At 33.2% G+C, this 10,578-nt stretch overlaps 1 pseudogene; it reads right to left on the bottom strand.

The window, feature by feature from the left end:
- Window positions 1–776: 776 nt before the first annotated feature.
- On the bottom strand, window positions 777–9,436 carry LOC128221971 (zinc finger protein 845-like; annotated as a pseudogene).
- Window positions 9,437–10,578: the final 1,142 nt, after the last annotated feature.

A 10,578-nucleotide genomic window follows, 5' to 3' on the forward strand; every position in this document is an offset into this window, starting at 1 on the left:
TAAAGGGGAGTTATCTAACCTCATTATGTGATGGCCAACTGGGTGAAGTATTAAGTCAATTAAATGAAGGGTATTGGACTAATAAGTGAAAATCCCAACTTGCCCTAATATTTTAACCGGACGCCGACGCTGTAGAATAGCCCTCCTTATTCTTCGAATAGTCGAGCTAAAAATCTGCATTTCAAAAGAAATAAAGTTGTTGTTTTTTAAAAAAAGGACCATAATTTGTATTAAGGGTTAAAAAGGAATTATGTTACCTTAATACATATGTTACTATAGATAGTAACGCATTTGTACAAGGATTTCGCGATTATATGAATGACTCAGCGATTAACCTAAATAAATACGGTATTACTGATATTTGTCTGACAAGATTAAAACATACATTCAACCTTTACAATGTTCCGGGTGAAATAAAGAGTTAAAACTCCAACTAGAATAACACAAGATGAATATATCAAAAATAGTTTTTACATGAAGTGACAAATGCATGAATCTATATGTACATGTAGTTCGCGCAATTTACAGCGAAAGGTTTAAAATGCATTTTACCAGAAAAATTCAACTACATAATACGATTATAAACGATAAAACATATAAAAGAACCGTAGTAACAGTTTGGATTTCATTTGAAATACAATATTATATATAACACAAGTAAAACCAGCAAACACACACACATTATATATATATATATATATATATATATATATATATATATATATATATACGTGTAGATACATTGTATCACTAGATGTAAAATTGTTTGGGGCAAATTCAATCAGCAGCGCATTGTTTAGCAATGGTAAAGCATGTAATGCTTGGGTCAATTAAAACTGCAAAACATTGTTATACATGTATATCTAAGTATTTTAAGACGCATATATATGGAAGTAAGAAACGATGAAACATATAAAAGCTCCACCGTTACAGTTAGGAATAAACCTGAATAACAATATTATGAATCACACAAATATATCCGATCTTCTGCACATATGCCCTGGGTAGGATTCAGTGAATTGCAGCTTCACATGTGTCTCTTATATATATATATAAATATGTTGGCGTTTCAGAGAGACCTTTGACGTGGTAGTTTACTTAGAAACAATCATCACAACATCTTTTACACTGAAATATAATATCTACTGTGTGTTTTCTTAATGTTTCCGTAAACAAACTTTTCTAAGGAAGCAACATCACATAGGTCACACATGTATGAGGCATCTTAAATGTATATGTTTTTGTAAAATACCTTATTAAGAGGAACAAGCATCACAGATACAAACATGCATGGCTTCCCAACTGTATGCATTATCGTGTGTAATTTTCATCAGTTGCATGATTGGTATCAGCAAGACATGTATATCCAACTTTTCTTCGGACATGTATGCATTAGCATTTCAGAGAACATTTAGTCCTTAATACCTTACATGCTTAGCATCAAATAATCTGTATCGCATTTGTTTGTACTTGTATGACTTCTTGTGTGGAATATCATATGTGTTTGTAACTGATTTTTCCGAGAAAAGTCAGCATCACATATCCCACACTTATATGGATTCTCTCCTATGTGTTTTCTTTTATGTACCTGTATACCACTGTTCTTTGAAAAGGCAGTATCACATAACTCACACTTGTATGGCTTCTCGCCTGTGTGCTTTCTTACATGTGACTGTAACCCACTCTTCTGGGTGAAAGCAGCATCACATAACTCACACTTGTGTGGCTTCTCTCCAGTGTGTATTTTTAAATGTGAATGTAACCCACTCTTCTGGGTGAAAGCAGCATCACAAAACACACATTTGTATGGCTTCTCTCCAGTGTGTATTCTTAAATGTGAATGTAACCCATTTTTCTGGGAGAAAGCAGCATCAAATATCTCACACTTGTATGGCTTCTCGCCTGTGTGCTTTCTTACATGTGACTGTAACCCACTCTTCTGGGTGAAAGCAGTTTCACATATCCCACACGTATATGGCTTCTCTCCTATGTGCTTTCTTATATGTACCTGTAACCCATTTTTCTGGGAGAAAGCAGCATCACATAACTCACATTAATATGGCTTCTTTCCTATGTGTTTTCTTATATGTACTTGTAACCCACTCTTCTGGGTGAAAGCAGCATCACAAAACTCACATTTGTATGGCTTTTCTCCTGTGTGGATTCTATTATGTGCTTTTAAATTCCCCTTCCGTGCAAAAGTAGCATCACATATCTCGCACTTGTAGGGCTTCTCGCCTGTGTGCTTTCTTACATGTGACTGTAAACCATTCTTCTGGGTGAAAGCAGCATCACATAACTCACACTTGTATGGCTTCTCTCCAGTGTGTATTCTTAAATGTGAATGTAACCCATTTTTCTGGGAAAAAGCAGCATCACATATCTCACACTTGTATGGCTTCTCGCCTGTGTGCTTTCTTATATGTGACTGTAACCCACTCTTCTGGGTGAAAGCAGCATCACATATCCCACACTTATATGGCTTCTCTCCTATGTGTTTTCTTATATGTACCTGTAACCCATTTTTCTGGGAGAAAGCAACATCACATAACTCACACTTATATGGCTTCTCTCCTATGTGTTTTCTTATATGTACCTGTAACCCACTCTTCTGGGTGAAAGCAGCATCACATACCTCACACTTATATGGCTTCTCTCCTATGTGTTTTCTTATATGTACCTGTAACCCAGTCTTCTGCAAGAAAGCAGCATCACATGTCTCACACTTGTATGGCTTCTCTCCTATGTGTTTTCTTATATGTACCTGTAACCTACTCTTCTGGAAAAAGGCAGCATCACATAACTCACACTTGAATGGCTTCTCTCCTATGTGTTTTCTTATATGTACCTGTAGCCCACTGTTCTGGGAAAAAGCAGCATCACATAACTCACACTTGTATGGCTTCTCGCCTGTGTGCTTTCTTACATGTGACTGTAACCCACTCTTCTGGGTGAAAGCAGCATCACAAATCTCACATTTGTATGGCTTCTCTCCTGTGTGGATTTTTTTATGTGCTTTTAAATTCCCCTTCTGTGCAAAAGTAGCATCACATATCTCGCACTTGTAGGGCTTCTGTATTGTGTGTGTTACCATATGGGTAAGTAAATTACTTTTTTGTGAAAAAACAGCATTACAAATCCCACATGTGTAAGTCTCCTCTACTGTATGCCTTATCGGGTGATGCTTTATTTCTGATTTCCGAGACAAATCAACACCACAGACTTCCAACGTGATTGTCTTTTCTGTTGTGTATGAATCCATGTGTATCTGAAAATATAAGAAATACATGTATGTAGTACACTCAAAATCGTGTTGAAAACAAATTAAAATGATAATGTGTTGGAAGAGAATGCTTGTATCTTAAGTAGCATGCATACGACAGGGGTTGACACTAACATTTTTGGACACTGTCCACAATTTGGTGTTGCCTTATAGCTTGTTAGTCAGACACCTTAGTTAACATCAAATGTTTATATCAATTCAATGTTATTAAACTCTTTTAAACATTAAAGGACATGCCCCGCCTCTTTTTTCCATTCTAAGGGGAAAATTTAGAAAAACTTTATAAGTGCTGATGAACACAAATATATACAATGTACTCAATATGATGGACATGGCAGAAATATAACTGTCATTCATAAGAAAAAATTATAGTATTAAAGGGCGACCGATCTCAAAACATACGACTGGTCATTAAACTCGACCGCGATATTATTCCCTTACAAATTATGCCCACATTTGGTGATTATTTGAAAGTGGATTCTGAATATTAGAGCGGATAAGACCAATTTTAGGTTAGTTCTATAATTAAAGGGCGGCAATTCTTAAATAAACCTTCACCAAAATGGCTGGTTATCGGTATTGTCAAAGCTCGTTTATCCACGCATACTTACTAAATTTGGTGATGACTGAACATAAGCTTCAAATGCTTTTGGTCAAGAACGGTTAAAGTTAATTTCTTTAAATCAAGGGCGATAACGCTCGAAAAAAAAATTTGGTATCGCCCGTGTCCGAGAATATTATTTAAGAGAACAGTTAATAATTCTCCTGACTGAGAACATCGATATGAGCTGTTATCGACATTGACCACTTTATTATGCTTATACACATTCTGACCAAATTTGGTAAAGATTGAAAAAAGCTCCTTCAATTAGTGAGCGGACAAAATACTGGCTAATAAAACTATAATATGTACCTTTTTTAAACCACCTTAAAATAGTGTTGTGCCGATGATCAATTATAATCGACAATTGATCGGAAAGGCCTACGCCGGCGACAATTTGAACAATCGATTATAGAAACAAGTGACGTAACCGCTTCCGACTAATTTTCTTTTTCTGGTTTATGCTAGTTAATGTTAAAATATTAAGGTGTTACTATGTTAAGTTATCTAGTCACATATTCTTATCAAGTCAGTATGTCAATACAGTACCTTATTACAAATTTCTTTGCAAATTAACTGCTAAAGGATTTGTTCTCAACTTCTCATGTTTGTGGTTTAAAAGTGATTTTTAAAATATGTTACCGCTCATTTCTTACCATGTAAGAATGATGTTTTCTAAGTTGTCTGAAAGAAATTGTTCTTGTTAAACATATAGAATATCCAACTGTTACTGGCGGATTATTAAAAAGAATTTAATATCTTTCTTTTTGTTTATTTAACACATGTATACAAAACTAAAATTTGTAAGACAAAAATTAGAACCTGTGGCCTCATGTTCTGTAATAGTAACTTGTAAACACTTAAAGATAGTAGCGTTCGGAATAAATAATGTAATTAATACAAAGAAATGTACAAACAATATTGTAAGGGAACATTGGTGCTTAGAACTGGTGCATGTACTGTGTCCGTATGCCTTAAATATGATGACCAAAGATAATTAAACAATGACTATATCGACTAATAATTGATCATTGCTCGGTTTCATAAACCGATTATCGATTGTTAATTTTCTGTTCGATTCCCAACACTACTTTATAATAATAACTCACAATCCATTGCATGTTTACACTCATTCCATGTTAATCTGGATGTCGCCACTATTTATGATATCTTATTCTGGAAAATTATATATGTTTTTCTCAAAGCTTATTGTTTTGACTTTTAGGAGTCCTAGTCAGAAACCACAAAAAGAAATCAAAATTATTAAAACTATGAAAAATGTATATTTTTGCCGATTTATGACAGTAGGGGTAGCCAAATGTCCATGTCGCCTTTATGGCATGGCGTTTGATTTAGCTTTTTGAATAAATATTAGACTCAGCATACATGTCTTTGAACCTGAAACAAATCCTTCTTCAGGTTTTTTGACATTGTTATGGTGACAATTCCGAGATAAAACAGTCAGCATTGAAATATTGTCCGATGCTCATACAAATTCTTGACTAACGTCCATGTCGCAAAATTAGCATAATAGACGGGAAAATGCAATCTCAAAGCCATACCTCGTCAAAACATATATCATATGTGGTGCTATCGAGGATTAAAATCGTCTGAAAGGGCAACTATTAGAAAATAACTAATACTTTTTGTGAACATATCAACCAATCTTGTCAAAAAACAGATACAATTTATTGGTCTGCAACGTAATTTTAATTAGTAATGAACGATGCCTCTATAAAAACACATGTGAGAACAAGCGTAAACTATTTATGACTGAAGTCGTGGCGGTTTATTATGCGTTAACAATCATCCAACACAACTGATATTTGTAAGTGCACAACAATTAAAAGTTCACTTTAATCGACATAATTGAAAGAACAAATCAAATGACCGTAATGAACTGAACGGGACAAAGAGCATTAAAACACCCCGGTAAACATTATTTTCTTGTCGTTAATTGATTTACTTGGGCTTATTTACTTAAATGGGTCACATTTCAATAACAATACTAGAGCTATCACTGAAGGTGATTAATACCCCCGAACGTCGCCTCTCATTATGATTTATCATTATATGAAGTTTTATGAATTTCCATCTCGTAGTTTTCAAGTTACTGTGCGGACAAAAGTTTAACAAACAAAAAATCACAGTAATTGGCTAAAATAGAATTGCGGTTCCTGTACACTGCACTTCCTTTCATTATGATCTATTACTGTATGAAGTTTTATTAAATTCCATCCAATAGTTTTCAAGTTATGCTCCGGACAAGAAAAAGTAACAAAGGGCAGTAACTCTGTAATTGGCTGAAATATAATTGCAGATCCTATACACTGCACTTCCTCTTATTATGATCTCTGTATGAAGTTTTATTACATTTCATCCGGTAGATTTCAAGTTATGCTCCGGACAAGAAAAAGTAACAAAGAGCAGTAACTCTGTAATTGGCTGAAATAGAATTGCGGTTCCTGTACACTGCACTCCCTCTCATTATGTTCCATCACTGTATGAAGTTTTATTAAATCCCATCCGATAGTTTTCAAGTTATGTTCCGGACAAGAAAAAGTAACAAAGGGCAGTAACTCTGTAATTAGCTGAAAAATAATTGCGGTTCATGTACACTGCACTCACTCTCATTATGATATATCACTGTATGAAGTTTTATTAAATTCCATCTAATAGTTTTCAAGTTATGCTCCGGACAAAAAAAGTAACAAAGGGCAGTAACTCTGTAATTAGCTGAAATAGAATTGCGTTTTCTGTACACTGCACTTCCTCTCATTATGATCTATTACTGTATGTAGCTTTATTAAATTCCATCCAATAGTTTTCAAGTTATGCTCGGGACAAGAAAAAAGTATTAAAGGCCATAACTCTGTAATTAGCTAAATAGGGTTATGGTTTTTGTGCACTGCACTTCCTTTTATTGTGCTTTACCAATGTATGAAGTTTCAAAAAATTCCATCTAGTAGTTTGCAAGTTAATGTCTGGAAAAAAATGACAGTAAAAAACAAATAAAGGGCAATAATTCAGTAATTAGCTAAAGTAGAGTTATGGTTCTTGAACACTACACTTCCTCTCATTGTGCTTTACCATTGTATGAAGTTCCAATGAATTCCATCCAGTGCTTTTCAAGTCATACTCCGGACAAAAAGACTAACAAAGGGCAAAAACTCAGTTATAAGCAAGAATAGAGTTATGGTTATTGTATACTGCACTTACTCTCATTATGCTCTACCATTGTATGAAGTTTAATCCAATTCCATCCAGTAGTTTTTAAGTTATGCTCCGGACAAGGTAAATTGCAACGGACTGACCGACAAACTGACCAACAGCAGGATGACTCCAATATACCCCCTTCAAATTTCGTTTGTCTGGGTATAAATATCTGCAGACCAATGATAAAAGATTGCTAACAAAAATCAGATCACAGATTTTCATATTTCTGTTAAAAAATAAATGTTGTATGGCTTAAACCATTACTAACAGTTTAAGAAAAATATATTAAACATATATTTTTTAACTTATATTTATAAATCTGTGATCTAATTTTTGTCAGCAGTAACTGGTTTTCATGGATTTTTGCAAAAATTGGTTCGTTCCAAGACAAAAACTTAAAGTTATAAAAATGGTATGTCTGTGAGAGTGCAACTTAAAAGCTGCACTCTCACAGATTGAACATTTTGACATTTTTTATTTCTTTTTTGTCGTTGAAATAGCAATTTTGCGGTTTAAAACACGATTTATTATTATAAGATATTAAAAAAAAATAAAAATCAATTTTTGAACTTAAATATAAAAATCCGCTTTTTAAATTTTTGTCAGCAGTCTAATATAACTAGTTTCCATGAATTTTTGCAAACAATGGCTCGTTCCATGAATAAAAAAAATATATATTTTAAAATATTCAATCTTTCGGTATGCAGCTTTAAAGCTGCACTCTCACTGATATACCATTTTTACAACTTTTTTTATTTTTTGTCTTGGAAAGAGCAAATTTTTGCATAAATATCTGTGAACCAATGATAAAAGATTGCTGACAAAAAATCAGATTGTAGATTTTCATATATATATTCCCGTTCGAAACTGAATGTTTAATGGTTTAAACGATTACTTACATTTTAAGAAAAATGCATAAAACATTTATTTTTGGACTTAAATATAAAATCTGCAATCTAATTTTTGTCAGCAGTCTTATTTAAATTGTTTCCGTAGATTTTTCCAAAAATTGGCTTGTTCCAAGACTGACAAAAAATAAAAAAAGTTCTCAAATCGTTCAATCTGTGAGAGTGCAGCTTTAAGACAAAAACATAAATGGAAAAATGTATGCTTTAATATTTTATCAGCAGGTGTCGATAAATCCACTTATATCTGATCCAGTTAAATTGGTTATACAGGATGTTGAAAATGAAGAAATCAAGCCGTTAATTATTGTGAATTGAATAATAAAAATAATCAAATTTATTACATTAATAAATAATACTGGTTGTCGTTATCTGATTAAATTGATCCAATCTTTTGAACCAGCCTATTAGATTTTCATTTTTTGTTAAAATAATGTCACTTTTCATTGATCATTCATAAGATTTCAATGCTGACAATTATCTTTCATACTTGTATGATAATCATAAAAAAGCCAACACCAGCTGTAATCCAACAGAGACTGGCACCATTCCAGAGACCTGATTTCAGTGACTTTTGCCAGTTTTGGTAAATGGTGGTCTGAATGATCAACATATTTTTAGATGACTTTCAAATAACCAAAAAGGTTAGGTATCTATAATGTAATGTCTGTAAATACTCATCCGAATTAGCAGTTGGTCCCACATTGTTATTTGACGTCACACAACCAAAAGTCAGCCATTTCAGACATGTTATCACGATGTTGATTCCCAGCGATAGACCAGTTAAAACGATAGATCTATATCAATATGATACTACATTTTATTTTATTTCTGATCGGAACAACTACCCACTTTTGATACTAAACAATTTGTACGTGAAGGATTTGCCATATCAAAAATTTAAAAAAAAATCCGTCAACGTAAAATTATTTGGACTAAGGCTGAGGTTTGAACCAAACATTATAAACCAAAACTCGCAAAGATATCGTTAAAATACTATCAAAACTGTTCGGAAACTCAACCAGTAGATCTACATCGATATGATACAATGTTTTTATTTCTTCTTGGTTTGCAACAAGGCAGTCAATATCATCAAAACTAAATATATATAATTCTTCTTCAGACCTTTGGTATCAAAAGGCAATGATGTTGATTGTTTTGTGAGATTAAGTTTTTTATTATAACTAAATGACATGCCTCTGCAGTGTTATATATTGGTATTTCTGAATACTATTTAATACCGACAAAGAGTTTTCGGACACTGAGGCTTAAACTTCGGTGGACAGGCGGATTGTTTACAATTTAGCGAAGACAAGCACAAAACAACCGATCAAACAACACCACAAATTGCTCAAAATATTATACATACCCAAACTTTATCAGCTTACTGATAAATAACTTCGAATAACCTTTTAAAATGATGAAATGACACACTCCACCATTGCACGGTAACAGACAACGATTTTATGAATACATGAAACAGTCAACACTTTTTAGCTGTGTGTTGGATAATAATCGCAGCGATTACTTCCCATGGATACATATCATATATTCCAACCATGATTGGGAAACCTTACTAGGATTTATGTCTCAAAATTGTATTTGTATTCCAGAAAGGATAAACATAATCTGGTATATACCAGTGCATTAGTTGAAATCACCGAATAAACAAACGAAAAAATAACTCTTGAAAAAGTTATCTAATCAGACATGTATATATTTAAAAAAAACGGTCATCGAGCGCGTAAGTTGAAAGTAAATAGTAATGCCCTTATTATCGTTGTTGTTTGTAGAGTATTCGATGTGATTATGAGTGTTATTTTATATATTGGGTATTATCATTACTCCATGTTTATCTATAGATTGTTCGAGAATACAAATAGTTTCTGACAAACATACATGTATAATAGGATAACATTTTGCACAACAATATTTAGTTGCATAAAACTTAAGGTAAGGTAAAACTATCTAACCCTTTTTTAAATTTAGTTGTTGCATATAACAACCCTGACAAAACCTGTACAAAATAGCACATACCAGGAATAAATATTCGGTCAATATCTAAGGGGAGGGGGGTGGGGGGTGGTGAGCTCATTTACCCTCGCCATCGGGTTATACCCATTCGGCGAGCACGCTACGTTTTACAGTATGTCTACACATTTTAATAACATCTCGTTCATAATCGTAGCGTGGGTGCTTTGGACTGTATTTATATATATAAGTTTTCCTACACATTATGTAAAAATATCTGGTTAAAAATTCAATATTTAAATAATGACTTAAGAATCTATCACATACGAATTAAAATCGAACACTTCAAATACATAAATAGAAATTCTACTAAAAAAAAAAATACTACTCAAACATTTTAGGCTCAGCCTACATTTTAATGAAGATACAAGATGTCTAAATTTTAAAATTGTTTACAATAATAAGTGTTTATATACAACGTATCCTTGGCATTATAACAACTAGCTAGCGTGAAATTCTTCTTCTTCTTTTTTAAATGACGGATTTCTCACTAGTTAGTTTCCTAAACCACCCCCATCAGGGATGGGGGCGGTATATGGTGG

Source organism: Mya arenaria, chromosome 16 (genome assembly GCF_026914265.1).
Source record: "Mya arenaria isolate MELC-2E11 chromosome 16, ASM2691426v1".
In the NCBI taxonomy this organism is placed as follows: domain Eukaryota; kingdom Metazoa; phylum Mollusca; class Bivalvia; order Myida; family Myidae; genus Mya; species Mya arenaria.